Source organism: Gavia stellata, chromosome 7 (assembly GCF_030936135.1).
Source record: "Gavia stellata isolate bGavSte3 chromosome 7, bGavSte3.hap2, whole genome shotgun sequence".
Classification (NCBI taxonomy): Eukaryota; Metazoa; Chordata; class Aves; order Gaviiformes; family Gaviidae; genus Gavia; species Gavia stellata.
In genome coordinates, this window is record NC_082600.1 from 40,912,577 (window position 1) to 40,927,900 (window position 15,324).

Sequence of the window (15,324 nt, forward strand, 5' to 3'; positions counted from 1 at the left end):
GCCAAGTCACAAGACAAAAAACCACAAATCTAGCAGAGGACTAAAAAACTAGAATTTTGTGAGGGGTGAGCTGACACCTACCGTACGCATTGGGAGAAAGAAGAAAACTGCAACAGCACCAAAGCAGCCTCCGGATTTCTGAAGTGCCACCTATCTGATCCTCTTGCATTGTGCAGTATCACAATACTAGACAACCTGTCATACAGACTTCAAAAGGGGCTACTTAGTTTGATTAGAGAGAGATGAATTTGCCCACAGAACTCTGCTGTCCCTTCCTCTGAAGAACCAAAGACAAGCAGTAATTGCGGGATGAAATGGAAAAAAAATATCCAACTACAACTCTAGGCCCAGTTCTCCACTGTCTTGCACTTCATGTGGTCATTTACATCTGGGCCAAGTGAACGTGAAACACTTCCAAACCACAGAAGCAGTAATTTACACTCACTTCTAGTGCGTTAGGCATGAGACTGAAGAATCAGGCCCTCTCTTACATGTCCCCGACAATGAATGACGAGTAAAACATAGGCTGTGTAATTCCACTTGTTTTGGAAAACAGTCAGTTTAGAAAGGTTACGATAAGACAGCAGCAAAAATCTGCTCCTGAACTCCCAACATCTCAAGCCGTAGCCTTGTCAATAGTACACAGGGTGCAAAAGATTATGGCCAGCTCAGGCCATTAGTTTCCTTTCTGGGCAGGAATCCCAGCATAACAGATACTTATGCATATTCTGTCCTCATTTTATCTAATTACAAATATCTCTCTAGGGATGGGGAGGGGAGAAGAGGTTTGATCACACGATTTTAGGTCACTTATGCAAGGGATTGCTGGGATATGCATTGATGAAAAGAGTGCTGTAATATTTTAAAAGTTCCCAGAGCCCTCTAGTAAGAAAAAAAAAGTATATATGTATAATTTTTTCCTATTTCTATGAGTTTAAACTGACCAGTAGGAAAGAGTTGAATCACATACTGCAACAAATCAGTAAGAAGTATATGGAAATGTTTAAAATGCCAAGACATTGATTAACGAACAATACCATGTTTTCCTAAACACCATCTGTAAATACATTCTTTCTTTCCTGTATTATACTCGCACACAAATATACATATATTATGCATACACACAGTTTTCTGAATAAGACCAATAACATCAGAGAAAAATGGAACAAGGTAATTTAAAAAAAAAAAATCAACTTTATATTGCTCATTTGGATTTTTACTTAATGGTTGCAACTCTGATGAAAAAAGCAACATCGTTTTACACTGATGAACTTTTAAAAGCCACATTTAGCGATCATCTAATTAAGTAAAACAAATTAATATCAAGCAGAATTGCCCCTGCTTGTCCTAGATCAATATGGCCTAAGTCTTCCACAGTCCAACAATAGGTACAAAATTGTGTAATTCCCATTACCATCACAAAGTGCTTCAAACTTGTTCCTGAGTGCTTCAAACCTCCTCCTTAACCATGGGAGGAGTGGAACACAGCAGAACTTGGGGAATTTCTTCAAAAGAAAAATGCAAGAATTGTTTGAAACTCATATGGAAAGACTGGAGAAGTTATTGGCTGAATAATTACCTTGGAAAAGAACATCAGAATTAAACAGACACCCTTCAGGAACAGAAAACAGTAGTAACAGAAGAAAAAAATGGGATCTTAAAGGTCAGGAAGTATAGGGAGAATTGCCAAAGTCAAGACTTAGAACTTGCAAAAGCTATTAAAAAATAGTAATATTGTTCAGACATCAAAATAAAAGCGATCAATGAAAGTTCAGCTGTTTTGCAGTTAGAATGGTACATAGATTAAACATAACGTAGGTACAGAGGCCAAGAACCAAAGGAATGCTGTGCTTCAGTGGGATGACTGAGGTGGAAGCCACAAAGACAGTTGTGCAGTCAAGGCATAAATTCTGAATAATCTCTGCCCAAGAACTGCGACATGAAACCATATATCTGCTAGCAAGTTCTTTAAACAGATACTGCAAATCACAGTTACTACTATATTACTGAACTACAGCAAGCAAAATAAAATACTCTTTGTCAATTGTTTTAGAACACAAACCTTTCAAATTATTGCAGTAAGGCTAAATGAGCCAGCGTTTACTCACATGCAGTTTTTTAAGTGCAAAATAATCAAAGACACTCTTGAACGAGGAAACGACTAAGATGCAAGATCCATACCTTGTGCCAGAGTAACTTGACATCTGGCTTTCATAAGATATTGATACGCTAGACAACTTCTTCTTAGCTATTTGGACTTTCAGAAAATGTTTCATACAGTACTATAGGATAAATTACTGAAAATGGAGAAGATGAGGATTAGTACAAGAATGGTGATATGACTGAAAAACTACTGAAAGAGGGTTGGGCACTGTTAAAGTCCTAACAGAGACAGTAATTGGCTGATGGGATGTTACTTCCGGAGTTCCAGAAAGGATTGGTCTGGGGACTGATCTTATTCAATATTTCCATTAATGACCTTGGCACAAAAAGTACGTGTGCTGATAAAAGTTAGCCACTTACACATGTTGAAGGGACATCAAAGAAATTAAGAATATCAAGCAAGAAGAATTAGATGGGAGTGAATTCAGTATAAATTTCACTTAATACCCTGGAGATCATCACCTCAACAACAACAGCTGAAAGGACAGGAGAAGAAACATAACATTCCCTCCACAACAGGATGACTATAAACCACCAGCACAATACAACCACAAATAAATGCAAAAGCAAGGTGCTCCCAGAAGAGGTAAAAAATAAAGTTATTGTAGAGGTCAAAACCTCACCTGGAACAGAATACAATTCTGTGTACTCACACTCAAGAAAGTTGAATGTGAGTAATCCAAGCTGGAGTGGAGTAGAGAAGGCAAGGACAATAAATACTCCAGTGATCAAAGGAAAGGAAAAGATAGCACAGACAGTTTAGTATATCAAAACAAAGACTGAGAGGGCTTATAATAGTGTAGTACAAATGCATGATACTGGAGAGGAAGGCATGGAGGGAGCAATAGTATTTAAACAACTCCATGCTGGCACCAGAACAAATGGGTATAAACTGGTCACAAGTAGGGCTAGGCTAGGGATTAAAATGCTATTTCCAGCCATCAGAGCAGTGGGTTCTGGAACCCTCCCAAGAGGAGTAATGGGAACAAACAGTCCAAGTGGGGATTTAAGACAAGGACTTTTCAGTTTATGAAAGGGATTATCTGACATGGTACCAGGGGACTGGACATAAGACCCAGGAACCCTCTTTTAAACCTACACTTCTATTAATTGAGCCTCTGTGACCAATTTGGTCTTTGTCTTCTCATCTGAAAGTACCCACACAGGAACCAATTAGTGCCAACTGGGATGGCAGCCTTTATGATATAGGTACCTACCCACTAGAAACAGGACCAGGCTCACCCACATGTTCAAGACATTAAGCATAGCCTCTTACTTTAATAGGCACTCTAGCCCAACCTGACCTTTGATAGTAGTACAATGTGCAAGGAAATCATCTTCAAGCCAGTCATGGTCCCTTAAGTGTGTTGCCAAGAGACCACTAGTGCCAGCATCCAAACCATTCTTCCAGCTGCAGAGGCGTGTGCAGAATTCCCTTCAAATGTATTCTACATCAAACCCCATGGGTGAGCATCTCCCAGACACTTCAGCCTCCAAGAACTCACTACTCTTTTACCCAGTCCTGTTAGCCACCTACTCAGAGGAGACCTCTGCGCTGCGGTGCTGCCTGGAACACCACACAAGAACTACTGGCCAGCTTAATGAGGCCTTTTTGACAAGCAAAATTAAAACCCAAGGGAGGCAAAATGACAGAAACAGAAAGAAATATCCAGGTTTAGCAGAATCTCCTCACACTAAAACTGAAATTTTCATGCAGCTTCTGTATCAGTGTAAAGACCTAACACTCAGCATTTGAGCTGGCCCCTATTGGAAAAAATCGTACTTATAAAAACAAAAGCAAAAGGTCAAAGTCCGACAGCACTGAAAATAGATGTGTCGGAGGGAAAAACCTGACAGTTTCTGATTGATAACCATGCTTGAGGGAAGCTGCTGGAGGAAAACTGCTGCACCAAAGGCTGCAGGGAGTTACTGTTCCAAAACCCTGCTGCGGCAGAAAAGGCACATGTGGCTGCTAGAGCAGGAGATGGACATGGTTAATTGACTGGGAAAGTTTAGCAGAGACGGAATTAATGCAAAGAGCTCAGAGCCCAGGCGTGCAATTCTGTTACCAAGGGAAGGAACCATTCGGCTGGAATTGCAATCCATTTTCAGGTCAGAGCCTTTCCCAAAGGCAGAGTGCTCACCCCTCATCTGCTCCTCCTCTTCCCCTCCGAGGGGTGCATGGAGGAGAAGGTAGCTGAAATCAGCAGCCTGGGAAATAGACTGCCCCTTGAGGGCCAGCCAGGTTTCAACTTTGCATGGTGTGTGTTTAGCAGTGAGGAATTCAGAAGACGTGTCAGGAGAGACAGCCTCTCCTAACCCTAGGACTTTGTGGATAAGCTAGTTGTGGAAACAAAACTAGAAAGTTAATAATAGGGGAAGAGGGAATTTACTTCCAGATCTACTCAGCAGAATGAATACCTGAACCAGATACATTTGCAATTTGGTCAGATGAGAATGCCAGGATTTAGTTACTGTGGAATCGCAGCAACAACATGGAAAAAAATACACCCAAACAATTATTTTTTTAAAGTAAAGGGGACTGCAGAGGAAGATAGGAAAGACACAAACACAAACCACAAACCAGATGACATAGATGGTCTTATGCAGTGATACGCTGCCAATATTTTGGTAAGTAGCACCCACGACTGTGTTCCTTTCAGCTAGTGTCTCAGAGTCACTTTCCGCAGTAAGGGAGGGCTACATGTGGGAACTTCTTCATTTCTTCTGCCATTTTAACAATGGGGCTTTAAATACACTTTAACGTACTTACAAGTAGCCTTGTAAAATAAATTGAGTCAAACCATTCTCACACCAATGACTTTGAATTCAATGCAGGAATTGTACTGAACAGACTGTCTGGTGTGCAGCATGTATATTTTGAAATGCAAAGCTACCTGCCACTTGGTGTAATCTGGTTCATTTCCGTGGTAAAATCTTTGCACCCTAACAGTGCCTTTATCAGCTCTAGGCATAAATCACTGCCATTAAGGGTGGTTTAGTGACATTTATCAGTGAACTTCCTCCATCAGAACCAGGCAGACAGTCTTAACTCACTTTCCCACTCTTCCTCCATACCCCTAACTTCAGCTCGGCCATGGAAGTGGTACCAAGGAAGGATTCCCATTCACTTTTAACACATCACTCATATACTGTCTAACACTCAACACCAAAAGTAAAGCAACGTGGCTTCGAAACCTCCAATTCTGTCAATGGTTAACGGTGTGACTAGCGTGACCATCACCAAATCAGTCAGTGCATGCCATTCCTCCCATCAGAAGAATGGATAAAATAATCCCACAAAAGGGACTGTGATGCTTACTTGAAGCATGATTATAAAGCATCTTCCTGCTCTGGCACAAAAGTGACAGATACTTTACATTACAAATAACATATATTTTTCCTAATTCTTCCATGCTGGAACCTCTTGAAATCCTCATTGTAGGATTTGTAAAGAGAAAATTCCAGCTGGGAGAAATTTTGTATAGCTGCTTTCTGCTCAGTCTGAAGAAATCTCACTTGGTTGAGCTACTCACAGTAGGCAAAGGTAGTCTTTTGCAAGTAAAAAGGGACTCTCCTTTAGACCTGTATTCATGCACAGGAAGTTAGCAACATTTTAGCAACAGGTAATTACATTAGTGCCTCCTCTACTCAGCCCGACTAGCATGAGAGTCATACCTGACTGTGAAACTAACCTCATGACTTATCTATGCCATACAACAAGTCAGGGGTCAGATTTAATTCAGTAGGCTCTGATCTGCCATGCTGCAAGTGTGAAACAAAGCTGCCTGTCCCTGCACACGGAGGCAGAAGACTGAAGTGAGCCTTGCTGCAAGACAGCACCAAAATGCATCACCTCATACTGCCCATCCTCCTCCACAACACCAGGGTAGATCATAGAGAGTCCATCCTCCCAGTCCAGAATCCATTAAAAACTCTCCTCCTGATCCTGTGCGAGGGGCCCGAAACAAACATTTCATTTTGGGAAATGACTCAGGAAGAACATGTGAGGAAGCAGAGGAACAAACAACACATAAGGTGGGTATAAATCCAGATAAAATATTAAAATCATTAAAGGGTTGCTGCTCCCTGAAGGTTGGAAAAAACGAAGAGAGTTAATTAAAAGCAATCTCCACACAGCGCTAAGCTAGCCTGCCCTGATAAATCAACAGCTAGGACTGTGCTAGTAGAGGTCAATGGAGGAGTTTGGGAGGCGGAGGACAGGAAAGCTAGGAGAAGATAAAACATTTAGCTGAGGCTATCATCAAAAACAAATCAGATCTAGTGACAGACAATTGAAAAGGGTTTTCCATGTATTTCCCCCATCAACATTTTTTGGTTAGATTTCACCCTCAGGAATGCCTGTTAGCTGGTGCTATGTTGACAGCAAACCTGACCAAGTTCCCATTCATTTGTATCAGCACAGGAGAAGAGAGAGAAGCAAGAAGTCTTCAGGGCCCCATTCTACCTGGGGAGGTATTAAGAACACTTTCATCCACCTGCCATTTGATCACCGAAGACTAACGTCACCAAAATTAACAGAGGGGCACATCCTTTTTGGAGAAGCACCTCCTAAAAATTAAAGGGTCAGTCAGATACGACGAAGCAGTAGAAGAAATACCTCAACGCTGCAACTGAACCACACCTGCGGAGAAAGAGCTCACTGCAGAGTCTTCCCATCACCAACCCTCGCCCACCACATCTCACATGCCTTTTAACCTGCATTACCCCAATTTTAAAAGGTACTACTCTCTGAATTAAAATTGTGTTCCTGATCTATTCCATATTTCACATCAACAGGTACATGGTCATGAACTGAAAACTTCAAGGAAAAGAGTCCATAGAAAACACAAAAACCTACAGTCTTCAAAATGCTCTTCGGTAGTTTAAAAAAAAAAAAAGCAAAAGCAATCAAGGTAAGCTTGTAGATACAAGTGGGCTCAGGTTCTAATTTCCAATATTGGACACTGGTGAGTGATTTATCTGAAAACTCAATAGGATAGCAGCCTCAAACATGATGCAGTTTTTATTCATAGTCAAGACCAAAGGAGCTTAGCAGTAAAACAGCTTTCTGAACCACTGTTTCCTTATTCCTTATTCAGATTGCATAGGTTTTAAAGTAGTCATAAACATAAAATATATTTGTCCCCATCATTGACTAAACACAGTCTCTCAGGAAACAATATTGAGGCCAAATACTTGAACAGTCACAAATCCATGGATGACTTCCTTCAGAACTGTTCTTGAAGGCAATGGAAATACGGACATTACTTTTCCCTTGAAAAAATACTAACTTTGTGTCTGCATTATAAGTTTCTTTATAGCACTGTTCACTGGATAGTTCACTATCTGGGCTATAACTCTGGCCATTTCAATTTTTCTCCCAACTCTGTGACTAATCACATTAGGCTCTAGATCCACAGGAACACCAGAAACTGCAAGTTTCCTAGAACCAGACCAAAAATTTCACAGCCACATGACACAAAGCACTGAACTGGTGTTCACTTACTCTTCCAAAACACAAAAAGCACCCAAAACATTTTCAAGAGGAAATTTTGTTCCAACAGGCATATTCTATCTTCCTGTGGTTAACACGAAGCCAACTCAAAGCATAAAAGCAGCATAAGCACTGTACTTTGCGTTTTGGCAGGAGTAGCATGCCCGCATCTGATCAGATCAAATCAGCCCTGCCAGCTGATGCAGTAGGGCAGACTAGAATTAACCAACTCGGGACATGGCCTTATTTCACTGTGCTGCACCTGATTTTCTTTGCACCGTCCAACCTATTTAGATTTTGGAGACCTACAAGTCAGGAAGCATTAAGCCATGTGTTTGTAGAGACATTGTTGAGCACAACATCTTAACCAAGGCCTTGTATCTTGTATCACAAGGGGGAATCTGAGAAGAAACAAGGGGGAGAAACTATAAGTTATGTGGGGTTCTTTTCTTTTGCATACTAAGATTTCATACACAAGTTACAGTTGGCATTTTATATTAATTTATAAAAATTATCAGAAAGCAAGGACAGCACTATCAGATGTCAGACGGATACAACTCACGGTGTTGTCTGAATGGAGAGATGATCCTCAGTTAGACTGGATCAGTTCTGCCACAAGGGACTGCAATATTAAATACCACTTCCAGCCTTTCTCACCAGAAGAGTAACATTGATGTAGTCACTGTCCTCATCAACACCTGAGCAGGGGACTGTCTCCCAGCTACAGCTCAGCAGAACGCGAAATTAATGACTCAGGATTTGGCAAGCACACGCTGCTGATCACAGCCACCTAGTGCACACTCATCAGCACTCGTCCCTGCCCTGCTCTGGCTGCTCCACTGACTCTCTGTGAAGCCTCCCCTCAGACAGTGCTGGGGTGCCAGTAAAACCTTCCATGCAGCTGGAATTGCAACTCTCTGACCGCACCCGGCTCAGGCAGGTAACCTGAAAACTGAGCCACATGCTGACACACTCCTGCTGTTCCCATACTGGAGGGGATGGGGGTGTGAGAAAGATATTTGCCAGCAGCCATTCAGACACTGCATTATTCTTCTCTGAGACATCTGTTGGGAATCTGTGGTTAAAATATGTTCTGCTGGGAAATAAACCATATATAACAATTAAAAAAAAAGTACCATACTTCTAATAATTAAAAAAAAGTATCATACTTCTAATAATTTAGGCTATTAAAGACAAATAAGAATCTTAAACATTCGGTATTCAAGCATTCACTTATGATATTTGTGTTATATGTCACTCAGTTTAGACAGTGAAAACACACTGGGCAGTTTTGTTCTTTCTTTTGAAATAAGAAAGAAGAAAGCAAAACCACTTTCTGCTTCTCACACACTAGTTCAGTGTATTTGGGTTTGTTCCACAAATTGCAGAGAAGTTTTTAAAGACAAGAAAGAAGTACTTCCACCTGAAAAATTCTGTTTTAAAAAAAAGGATTTTAAAAGTATGCTTTCTTTTAGATTGTGTTGATGAGATAACTTTCCTTAAAAGAAACAAACCAGTGCTAAGAGTGGGATGTACGCTAAGGAAGCGATTAACACACCTCAGCCTCTGCATCCTGGGCAAAACTGCCAGGCAAAGCCAGAAGAGCAGTACAGTCCTAATGAAGCCCTCGGAACAGGCCTTAAGCAATGTTGCTTTGCTGCTGCTTCTCTGCATGTGGGAGTATGTCACCCCAGCCAGGGAATCCTCAGATCAGAGGTCGGTCTGTCCAAGGGAGAAAAACGTCAACTACCGAAACAGATTCATTCCACTCCTACAAGTCCTCAGGGATAAACAATACAGGGATGGTTCTTGCTCAAGGCAACATCACATACAGACAACACAGTGATGAGCCCAGAATAAATACCAAGATTGTAAAATTGATCTACCAAGCAAAGAAATTCAGCTCTGACATGAAAGATAAACCAGAGTGAGAAAACACCAGGCTCAGCAAACAATAATCCTAAAAGATGGTTTATTCACAGCCAATGGGGGCATTGGAATGCCTCATTTTGGGACAGCAGAGGTACAGCCAACTGTTATAAACTGCAGAAGACAGACATGCAAGATGGACAAAGTCTGCTCTTGAGAGCAACCTCCAAATACCACAATTCCAGTTTTAGGAAAGCAGAGGAAGAAATCCATTTTCATTAGGCTACACAAAGGATGAGCCACATTACCTTCACCATGACTGAGACTGAAGACAGAGCCCCATTTTGCTTTGTGTACCAGACTTCTGCTTGGTCTGGGTAAACTATTCCCGCTCGGACACTGTGAATCCAATCTAACAGGCATTATGCACCCAGCCCTTTGGACATGTGCTTACCTTGAAATTATTACACCCTCCAAAAAATCATACCTTTGGGCCTCTGTAGCCCAACCCAAATAGTTCAATATTGCTTTCACACACCACAAATAATGATTTAAAAAATTTTTCTTCCGCGACAATTTTGTGATACAAACCTCCATCCATCTACTCAACTGGAGAGACTGTGAAAGGCTAGAACACCAACAAAACAAAATTACAAAAGCACTGCAACAACTAGTCATGCACAAGCAACTCATGGAACCAGACATAACACTGTAACTAGTATCATATCATTTATCAGACTCTATCATCTTCAAACCAGGGTATCCTCAGGTCTTCTTAACTTGGCTTCTCTACCCCCCAATGACTTTGGGTTTATGCTCATGTTTCTTTGCATAAATAAAATAACATCCATCCCTCATTTTCTCTGAAGGCTGGTGCTCAGATACAGCAAATACAGTTTTCATGTGGACAACAGTTTTGGTTTGAAATGTGTCACACCAGGGCTCATTTATGTTTTTAAGTGACTTCAGAGCCACATTGGAAATGCTGTAGAGATTTTGGTACACGATTTAACGTGCCCAACAACCCTGTTCTGTCAAGCAGAAGAAAATTCCCTTCTGCAAAGCCACATTAAAATCACCTCCACATCACTTGTAAACACTGAACTGGCAACCTAACTGTCCGTCTATTTTATTGCTTCCACCTGCTGAAAGCAGCACTGCACATTATACTTCCACTTTAATATTAAAAATCAGCAACCAGATGCTTATGCAACAACATCCAAAAAAAAATTAAAAAATCAGTCTTCATCAGCACTTAATCAGGACGTAGGGCTGTTTCAGGGATGGGTAATGGGATACAGGACCTTCCAGTTAAGGGTCCGCAGCTTGAACTCAAGCCCAAGTTATCACTAATGAAACACTCTTGCCATACAAGACCCCAAGACCCACACCGGTCTGTTGCCGACATGAAACAGGGATGCGAGCACAGATCATTTCTTCACAGGTGGCTCATGCCACGGAATTCATCATCACAAGGACGGCCATTTGGCAGCCCAGGGGTTGGAGCTGGCTGTCAAGGCAATTTTATCTGAGAAGGTACAGCAATTGGAAAACCGACCGCTGCTGTGTGTTTGCAGTGGGAATGCAGAGACAGAAGAGGCCTGGCAGGGTTTATAAGGTCAGCTCTAACACTCCGCACACAGGTCTGCAATGATCTGGTCCCCAAACACCTCGCAGGGAATAAGTGTCCCCAAGCACATCAAAGTTATCTGACAATACAGTCAGCATGCCAGTGACCTAGCCTAGCATTTGAGCCTGAGTTAGCCTCTTTTGTCCCAGAGGCTGTCTTGAGCAAAAGAAAGGGAGAGCACCAGCACTGCTACTCCAAGGCCAAACTACTGGAAGGCAACAGCTCCTCTTGCTAGCATCCAGGCAGAGAGCTATACGACATGAGGGAATCTCACATGCAGAAAAGGCAATAGCCTAACATATGTTCCAGTGAGTATGTTTAATTGACAACCTGAAATAAAAGTCAGCTGTGGGAGTAAAGACAGAGAAGGGGTGGGGGAGAAACCAGCTCTGCTTCTAGATAAGACTTTGTAAATTACAAGTTCTTAATTACATTAAATGCATTATGGTACCATATGCACATTGCTAATAAGGCAGAGATGGAGGAAATGGGACTAGATGCTAAGACTGGAAGTTGAACAGCTGCACTATAGACTTGATCTCCAAATTAGAAAGTTTCTGAACCACTTTGTCCTACTTTAGCCATCCATAAAACAAAGGCAATAATCCTTTCTTCACAGGGGCGTTGAGAGTTTAATTAATTAATGTTTACAAAGTCTGTTGAGATTTCTGACTGACATTTGAAGTAATTCAGAATACTTTTTAAACTGCATTTGTTTCTTCTACTGCACCACTCAAATGTCTCTAACATTAAGATATCCAAAGCAGAGGAAGATGGAAAGAAAAACTATGGACATAGGTACACAAACTAGTGGAAAAAACCAACCCAACAAATCCAGCACTTCAAATCCACCGCTGTCCTGTCAAAGCTATCTGAATACTGCCTTTTCTACAGATGAAGAAGAATGTGTTTATCCAGACACCTGCTGCCTTTCCCTTGCAGATCTGTTAAACTTAGATCTCTGATATTTTTGCCTGTAGCACCATGTTGGTAAACAAGGTATTAAATGGCAGAAATAATAGGCAGTCGTGTCAGATTGATTGGATCACCAGAGGAAGTGAAGGGGAGAAGAGCAAAAGGATGAAAGCACCGAAAGAGAACCAGAAAGTGAGAAGAGAGCGCTAAATGGAGAAAGAGGCAAGCTGAGTGTAAGGAGGTGCCAATCATTAATAAGGGACACCACGCACCGGGCTATTTTATTTAGTGTATTCCCACAGATGCTCAGGTACACTGGAATACGTTATCCTGAGAGACTAGTCTAGCATGAACAAGGCCACATATGTGTCCAAGTGCCGGAGATAAACTGAGTATTGGACACACTTAAATGCACAAGCACACACAGAGAGCTGCTTGATACCTGAGCTAGGATTTCTCAGTCTCTACATTGTCCCCCATCTCAGAGCAAAACCTTTGTGTGGCCAGTTTCTGTAGGGGGCGTTTGTGGGTTTTGAGATACAATCAAAACGCAGAGAGAGGAAATGCAAATGTCATTCAGCTCCCTTTCATTGTCAGGAAGGACACATGAGGATAAAATACTGTGCACTGCATCCCTTCCCCTATTATGTGTCCTGCTGCTTTTGTCCTAATTTATCCCATGCATAATTTACTTACATGTGTATTGTTTCCCGATCAGCAACTTTAAAGAATAAGTGAAAATTGTAAAATGTTTTATTAAACAAGTTGTTAATAAAAAATGCAGATGGTGTCAGACAGCCAGTACCAATTCTGTTTCCTCCACATAGCATTAGTACTTTAAAAGGCACACAGAGAAAAGCGAACCCAGCACTTGATGTCTATTGTTTCCTCCTCTCACACCCCCCAGGGGCCAGGGGAGGAGAAGAGAGCTAATTATAAAGAGCCTAATCCTGCCCTCCCCGACTTCAGCAGCAGCGGGATCGGGCCCCCGATTCATTTCGGCGCAAGCAGCCCTTCGGCAGGATCCGCCCTCTCCGGCCATCCGCCGCGAGTGTTGGGAGCCCCACGGCCTCACGAAGTGCGAGGCGAGGTCCCGTCCTCCGGCGGGGCTCCCCCGGCGGCGCCCCGCTCCTCGGGCCACGGCCGCTCGCCGCTCCCCGGGCGCTCCCCGCCTCTCCCCCGCCGTCCCCAGAGGCCACCGAGCCCGGGCTTCCTCGCTACCGGCAACACTCGCGAATGGCACAAACCTAGGTGGCTTTTCCCAGCCCAGGTGAGGAGCCGTGCGGTGCGGCCCCCGGTGGCGCGCTTCTCGGGCCCCGGGGTGCGCGGGGCGCGCTGCCTGCGCCTGAGCAACGCCCGGCGGCCGGGGCGGGGGGGGCACGGGGAGAAGTTGCTCTCGTCTGCACAAGTATTAAACCTGCCGTCAAACGGGCCCACCACCCCCCGTCAGGGTACTCGGACTTCTTTGATTAACACCCTGACAACTGCGCTGCCCTCTCCCCCCGGATTTTTATAAGGTGCTACCGAGAGGACGGGTAAATGAAAGCAAAAGATTTCTGCCAGGACGGAGTAGGAGAGCTGATAAACATGTCAGCACCCCTTCCCAGCTCGAGGCTTTCCTTTCCCTCCGGATCGCGGAGAGACAGCAGCAGGAATCCCTGGAAAAACCTTCAAGTGTTTTTCCAACTCCAGCCAGAGAGACTTGAGTCGGGCGGGGGGAGGAAGGGAGAAGAAAAAAAAAAAAAAAGGAAAACCTCGCAGCCCTAATTTCATCTCTGAAAACTCCAACGTATAAAAACACCCACTCACGCAGCCTGAAAGTGCAAACGAAGCGTCACCGCCAGGTACTCTGCTTCCTTGCTTTATTAGCAAGAGTGCTGCCCCCGTTAGCAGAGAAGTCGTTTTAGAAAGGTTAAGACAGCTCCTCTCCCCAGACACGGTGCCAAATCCCACTCTCCCTAATGCCTTCAGGGATTAACGGCGTGCGCTGCAGACCACAAGGAAAATAAAGGACGCGATCCAGAAGACGACAAGCGGCTCCCGCCGTCCCCTTCCTAAACCGGCCTTCTTTCCAGATCGGGAGCCCCGGAACACCTCCGCGGCAGAGGCACCTGCCCCCTCCCGCGCACCCGCTCGCTCCCTCTCTGTGTCCCCCGCCAGCAGCGGGTCCGACCCCCTCCGAGCAGCCCTTGGCTGCTTGTGCCCACTCTCAAGATGGAAACGCCATCAACTCTCTCTGCCACTTTGAAAAGCGAAAGCCTGTCATATGCAAAAGAGATCTCCGGACTTCCTGCCCCAAATCCACGGCCGGCAGTCCCGAGTCATTCATTTCACGCAAGTCGGCTTCCCTCCCTCCCTCCCTCCCGCACAAGCGCCGAGGTGCGCCGGCAGTGCCCCCGCCGCCCCGCTCTCCGACCGCCCGTGCCACCCCCCCCCCTGCCGCTCAGCCGAGAAGCGAGGGGGCCGCTTCGCTCCCCCTCGGCAAGTCATCCCAACTCCGCAAAGATTTGCGGAGGCAGCTCCGAGCTGCGGCCGCAGCGCGGAGGCACGGCGCACCGAGCCCCCCCCCCCCCACCCCGGGCCGGTCCTCCCCCCGCCGGACCCCGGCGCGGCGGCGGGGCGAGCCCGCCCGGACAGCGGGGGCAGGACGCTGTCAAGCGCGCGCACCCCCGCGGGACGTCGCCGTTGCCGTCCCCGCGCCGCGCTCCGGGAGCGGCGGGTAGCCCGCCGCCGCCTCCCCCCTCCGCGCCCAATTAACCGGCGCGCGAGCCGAACAATTTTTCCTCGTTAATTTCGGCGCGAGCCGCGGGGATGTGTTGCACAAAAAATGAGCGAGTAGCTGGGGCAGAAAGGAGGGCGGAAGGAGGGACCCGCCGGGAGGCTGCCGGCACCCGGCTCAGGCTGGCAGCCGGCGCCGGAAAGGCGCCTTTTTTCATATTTAAACCACGCGGAATATGTACATTTTTGATTCCTACTTACGCTTTCAGGGGGTTGTGAATGACAGTCGCCATTTTGCTACAATGTAACAGAATATTGTGTCTCGGAGTTCTAAAGGTTCGCTGAGGGGAAGCGGCCAGCCAATCAGACCGCAGCATACCGGCCCGCCGACCAATCCGGCGCCGCGGGCGGAGCCAGGGCTCTGCTAGTTATTAGGGGAGCTGTCAAAGCCCAGAGGTCACTCCCTCTCCGTGGAACTGGCGGCGAGCAGGTCTTAAAGGGGCAGCGCCCGTCGGCGGGGCCGCCGCCGCCG

At 45.0% G+C, this 15,324-nt stretch overlaps 1 protein-coding gene across 3 annotated transcripts in view; it reads right to left on the reverse strand.

Annotated features, from left to right (window-relative positions):
• Positions 1-15,064, reverse strand: part of DPF3 (double PHD fingers 3) — a 161,876-nt gene extending 146,812 nt beyond the window's left edge. For all 3 annotated transcript variants that reach the window (XM_059819179.1, XM_059819182.1, XM_059819180.1), the window contains exon 1: positions 15,054-15,064. The gene's annotated coding sequence lies outside the window, so the exon portion shown is untranslated. The remainder of the gene's footprint in view (positions 1-15,053) is intronic.
• Between the last annotated feature and the right edge of the window lie 260 nt (positions 15,065-15,324).